The sequence below is a fragment of the Pinus tabuliformis genome, chromosome 4_1 (genome assembly GCF_031772625.1).
Source record: "Pinus tabuliformis cultivar Carrire ecotype Pingquan chromosome 4_1, CPIR1, whole genome shotgun sequence".
NCBI lineage: Eukaryota > Viridiplantae > Streptophyta > Pinopsida > Pinales > Pinaceae > Pinus > Pinus tabuliformis.
In genome coordinates this window covers 948,161,375-948,167,757 of record NC_142303.1, presented here as the reverse complement: position 1 = coordinate 948,167,757, position 6,383 = coordinate 948,161,375, and the positions used below count along the sequence as shown (strand labels likewise).

At 37.6% G+C, this 6,383-nt stretch overlaps 1 pseudogene; it reads left to right on the top strand.

Moving 5' to 3' along the window:
- Positions 1 to 1,879: 1,879 nt before the first annotated feature.
- Positions 1,880 to 2,786, top strand: LOC149179272 (BURP domain-containing protein 3-like; annotated as a pseudogene).
- Positions 2,787 to 6,383: the final 3,597 nt, after the last annotated feature.

Here is a 6,383-nt window from a genome sequence, read left to right as displayed (position 1 = left end):
AGGAGTCACTGGCAGTAGTACGTTGATTGAGGGCTCGGGGGTGGCCAGTTGTAGCAGAATCATTGCACAATTGAGCCTACGGTTGGGTGGAGAGTCGTCCCCAAAACCTTGTTGCGGTAAGCCTACTTCTACGACAGGTAAGCACTATTCTTAGTTGAATTTAATGTTAATTAGAAAAGTTAATTAGATATTTATTTTTGGACCGTTACAGATTGTTAAATGTGTTTTTTGCAAAGCAAAGCATATTGATATATTAATTGAATATCTTCTCCATGTCTTCTGTGATGGTGAGTTTCAGGAACATGCTCTGACTAATTGTCTCACATCCTTTATGGTTTTAAGTTATGATTTGGAGTACAGAAACAGTTCAGCATCAACACCAGCACCATCAAATATTACACCACTTCAGTGTCCCCTTGGCCCTTCCTCAGTTGGCAACCCAGACACATCTTACACAAGTAGTTCCAGAGGTTCACCTCCAAAGCAATCCATATCCCTTGATGCTCTACCAGCTAATCCTAATTCCACTAGTGATGCAACCCATTTAAGCTCATTTTTTCTGCACAATGCCCTCTCATTTATAGTCGCTATTGCCATTCTTACAATTATCATTTAATTTATTTCTGTGCAATGAAGATGTCTCCAGAGTCCGGGGACATGTATTTTTTATCACATACGTTGCAAAGTTAATTCTATTTACAGAGGTACATGTGTATGTAACATGCATTGGGTCATTCATTTACAGCAGAATTTTTTACCACAGAAGCTCCAAATTTAATTCTATTTACAGAGGTACATTTGTATGTAACATGCATTGGGCCATTCGTTTACGGCAGAAATTCCATGGTGATGATTACGATTCATATAAAATTTCAGTTTTGCTTTTAACTTCAGTTTGCAAGGTTGAGAAGGATCTCTCCTGTATGTGGTGCACATATTGTATATAAAAGAAGTTGATTTGAGAATGATCACATAATTTTTTGGATTATGGTTTAGTACATGGTTTCACCATGTTTAAGAATATTGGGTATCCAAATCAACCCAAGGATTATGATTTACTATATGGTTTTACCATGTTTATTGATCCTAGGTACCCAAATTGGCCCAAAATTTTCAGTAATTTTTTTTGAAACAACACCTAAATAGAAGCCATGAACTTTGTTTTACCAAATTCCAAACAAAATAACCAAATAGGTACATTGTATCTGCTTGATAACCAACGTTCCCTTGCACTCAAACTGCGATGGATAAGGAATAACAGAAATGCAAAATTTGATTTATTGCATATCATCATTAGAGAATAAAGTCAGCCTGCGTTGGGAGATTTCAAGCACTTTATCCATAAAAGAACAAGAAAGAAATAAATCCAAAACTGACATTTGCAATTCTGCAAAATAATCCAAAACTGACATTTGCAATTTTGCAACCTGTTGAACTTTTACAAATAATTCAGGGTTTTAATGGCTCCAAACTGGTGGTTAATATGACTGAGGAAATTTAAACAGCCGAACAAACCTGATACTTCAATAACAAATGACATTTTTTTGGGTATGCTACATCATTTCTTCGTTTAATTGTCAGCAACCTAACTCTACTTCTTTAAAATGATGCAAATTCTTCTCTTGCATCCATTGTTTTGGTGCACTCATTCATGGAAAGGTGTGTTAGTCAAGTGTACCTGGGTGGCGAGTTGCAGAGCGGGAGGCGCCGAGTCGAGGAGGAAGATGAGTGAGCAGCCCGCGGTCGGGGAATTCCTCCATTTCGGATTGGCAATGGCATTATTCCTCTGCGACGGCAATTCCAGCTCCGATCCAATCTGTCAGCGAAATGTCAGGATTGCCAGCTCCGATCCGATCTGCGTGGAAATGTCAGGAAGTGAATGCGGAGCGGTGGATGGAGGGTGGCGGAGCTAGGGGAGGGTGGCGGAAGGATTGCCAGCGGCTGGAGCCGGAGAATTTTCCAAGCAGTGATGGAAACCGGGCAATTCCTCTGTCTAGGTAGACTACTCCCTCATATTTTGGACTACATCGATAATCACACTCCGACTCCAACAACACAAGTAGTGGGTGATAACATCGTAGACCGTTCCTCTCGCATGCATATTTTCGACTACCTCGAAAAGTACGCACAAGAGGATGACATTAGAGTTGATCCTTCCTGGCCGGTGTTGTTTTTCGTAGAGGAGGTCTTACACGGCGGAACAAAATTCACGCTCTACAAAAAACTGCTTAATAGATCAAGCCCCGATAATAGAATATTCTTCCTTCCATTTCCTTTGACTAAAGCTATTCCATTCTCCTCCGATAAAATATGAGTAGCCTTGGAGATGCTCAATATATCCCAAACATCCCATACAGCTCGTGAGTCGTCCTATGAAGCAGACTGTACAAGTGTGTGAAATTCCCGCATTTAGTGGGGAGAGGAATCCATGATTGACTAGGCCACATATACTCTGGGGACCAGTTGTGTGAGTGTGTTAGAGAAGAATGTACCGTGAAGGTCAAGTCTCAGCGATATACGATCACTGGGATTCGGAAATCTCAGTTTAGTGTCAGTGGTTTGTCACAAGCAACACATATGCATATGTTTTGTACGTACGCTATCAAATTCAGCACACCACCACCACACGATTGTCTCTCAAGGGCGAACATGGTAGCGGTGGGGAGGGAGTCACGAGTGTCTGTTCCACTTCTTTTCGTTTGGGCTTCGCGTGCCAGAGGCTTTTGTTGTGCCATAGGATAGCCACACGAATGATATATGTAAGGCAGATATATCAAGTTGAATGAAAGATATCTCGACGAATATGGAAGTGAGTGACTTGAGATTCCAACGGTTATTTGGAGAATAATATGTAGTTAGGGGAAATGTAATAAATGTCGTAGACATCAAGATAGGTTGGATTTTGTTATATGTAATTAATAATTATGTATTAAACATTGTATATTTATACTAAAATATATTGTGTTTGGATTTTATCACAACTAATATGTAGTTAATAATAATATATTAACTATGGTATATATATTAATTGATATATATTATTTAATTTAAATGTTTTAGAATTTAATTATGTTGATAAGGGTATTTTTTTAAATAAAGTTTTTAACATTTAATTTAATTGTTAATATTTTTTATTTTATTTTTTAAGTTACAACGTTTTGATTAATTCAAAAAGTGTCACATTAAGGATATTCAAAGAGAGCCTAATATATAAAGAAAATATTCAAACTAGACTCCTCATGACGACCCAAGAATTGTGTTCTAATTTCTAGCATGATCTACATTTTAGAAACCAGAAGGACCATACAAAAAATAAGGAACAAATAATCCACCAACCCAATAAAGATTGAGGAAACACGGAGATACACGATACACCACACTAACTAGTTCACAAAAAGAAAATCATAACACGGTATCATAATGTCAAAAAGAACCAGCACGTAGTATGAGTTGCACCAACTAATGGAAAGAAAATGATAACACAATGCCATAGTACGAAAGAGAGATGACACATAAAATGAGTTACTCATGAACACAACATCCAAAACCATTCTTGTATAAGGAACACAATGGTCAACCTCAAAAATTGTAACAAAAAACTACATTTTTTTTTTAAAAGGCCCAAATGAACAACATGCCTTAAGGAAACATAGACAAATAACCAACATGACTGTCGAGCGCTAGCATTGATTACCCGTGTAATAAGACATAGATCCTTGCACTCTTCAAAATATAAGTCCAATAAAAACTGCAAAATATACTACCAATTACCTCCACAAATCCTTTCCATAGAGTGCAATAAGGTCACAAGCCTCACTGAAATATATTATCGTGCCAAAAAACAAAACCAAATAACCATAATCCTCATTCAGGATTTGAGGAAACAACAGTGCAGTCACGACTACTAGTATCAATTAGAAGAGTAGGATCGACTACAGGATCCATCAAGTCACTAGAAGTAGAATTTGGTAATAACAAGCCATCCATAGAGTTCAAACGAGCATCAATATTATTAAGAATGAACTAGTGATTCCTCAGTATGCATTTAATGTCTTCCCAACCAAAGAAAACATTATAACTATTCACTTGTTTATCCTTCAAAAACAATAAAAGAAAAGTATCAAATTGTTGATGTAGAGATAAAGAATGAAACAAATTGAGGTGCCTTTTCCTAGAAACACCCAAATTTAGAACCCATTTGAATCCTTCTCCAACTATTTCAAAATTTAAAAAGTAAGTCATTTCCTTAGATTCATGAGACTCTAGAATAAGCATTTCCCTATGAACATCAGGAAGGACAAAATAAAAAATGGTGGCTATAGAGTCACGGGGAAAAGGTCGTAATTGTTTGACACCCACAAGCCCCAAGCCACCACGTCAAGGTACCATGAATTGAAGAGGAGACATAAGGGACACTGCAAGTGCATACAATGAGCAAAAACCACTACCCCATATAGACTGGACCTGAAAACCAACAATTCATCCCCTAGCCTCCAAACCAAAGCTCCAAATTCAAGAAGAGTACTAAATTCAAGGCACCATAAAGACATTAAACACCATGCAAAGTGCTAATCCAACACACAATAGAACCAAAGAGAAATATAGAATACCAAGCTTGAAAGACATACTCCGCACCTAATTAACAAACCACTCAACTTAATAACTGCCTAACCACAAACATATAATTCGTTGAATAAGAAAATAGAACTCCGACAAGAAGTTCAAAAAATCACCAAGACCCAAAACTCGAACCGTAATCTAGAACCCTGCTTAGAAGACACTTCGCTACTAACGGAACAACAATCCCCATAGGTCTAAAACCATGCAAAAAATGACTCAGATACCAACGACCTGAAACAAAAATAGGGAAAGGATATGAAATACATTTAGACTCACTATCCAGAGAAAATAGATGCGAGAAGACAACCACCGATTAAAAAATTGGCCCAAAATCAAATTTGTGCAGGTAAAACACAAAGAGCATTGACATTGTGATATCATGTTACATATGAGCATGAGTAGCTAGAGTACCAAAGAACCAACCAAAACTCCTCAACACATATTCCAATAAAAGAAAGTCTCACAGTGGATGAATGGAAGTTGAGAGAAGTGCAGGGATGGATGTCACCTCCATTCCTCAACAACGCATGCCTAAGCCAACCCATATGAAAAGAATGGAATTTAAAGCGAAGGGACGTCAATTCAGCAACCCAACCTCCCTCCCCCAAACTTTTCCGCACTATCCAACTCACAGGCCATTTGTACCCCATGCATGTCACCCTAGGAAACCACCATTTTCTCCCTGTTCACACCCCCATTGGGGATGAAACCATCCTTGTGTAATATTCCCTTGAGTTTATTAATTTATTCTACCAAATAAGAAGGGGGACAACGCTCATCCAAAGATAAGGTTCTATACTTACATCCTAGGTTCACCAAAAAGTATGCAGTCACATTGATCGAATGAAGAGAATGCATAACCAAAACATAATATAGTTGAATAACGAGATCATTGATAGTTTACACAGTACTCTCGACCCTCCAACTATAGACCAATTTAGCATGTGTTAGTTCATTTAAGAGCTTCTACAAACATTATATCACTAGTTGGGAATCTCCATCAACCAATAATAATTGAAAACCTTCATGGATATCAATATGAAAATGTTTTTCCACAACAAAAAATTCTGCCATTTTTCACTCATGGAGCCAAAACTCTAAGCAAAATTTATGGGAGCCCCATGCCAATCATGAAAATTCTTCCCAAAAATTACAATTCTTGGATTTCCTTTGGACGCTCCATCAAAACTCAATTCAACAAAACCACAAAGGGGACATGTAAAGGAAGAGCTAGAAGAAAAGGGGATCTATGGAGAGGTTCGAAGGGGTGACAACACATGTTATATGATAAGTTGACGACGCAAGATCTCAGCCTCACAACCTTCTACTTTCCAATCATCCTCTAACAAAGAGGCTGCCAGAATAGACTCACGTATATTTTGTGGAATGTTCCCTCGCACCATAAGATTTTTACACTCTTAATTTCGAAAAATTCTCACATTATGTTCCTTCCGAAAATGCCGAAGGATAAACCTTGTGCCCAAAAGTTGTGCATTATTAACAATTTAAATTTTGAAAGCCGAGAAGTTACATTACACCAACCAATCCACAAGCGTACCAGAGGAACTATTATCAAAACCAAAGACATCAAGCACGAAATACCACACATCCATCATATTACAACAAGAGTTTAACAAGTGTTCCATGGACTCTTCATTGTTAAGATAGAGACTTTCGAGAGAAGGACCTAATACAACTTTCTTCCTTATCATATCTCAAGTAAGGATCTAACGTCGAAGGACTTACGATAATAATTTTGACAC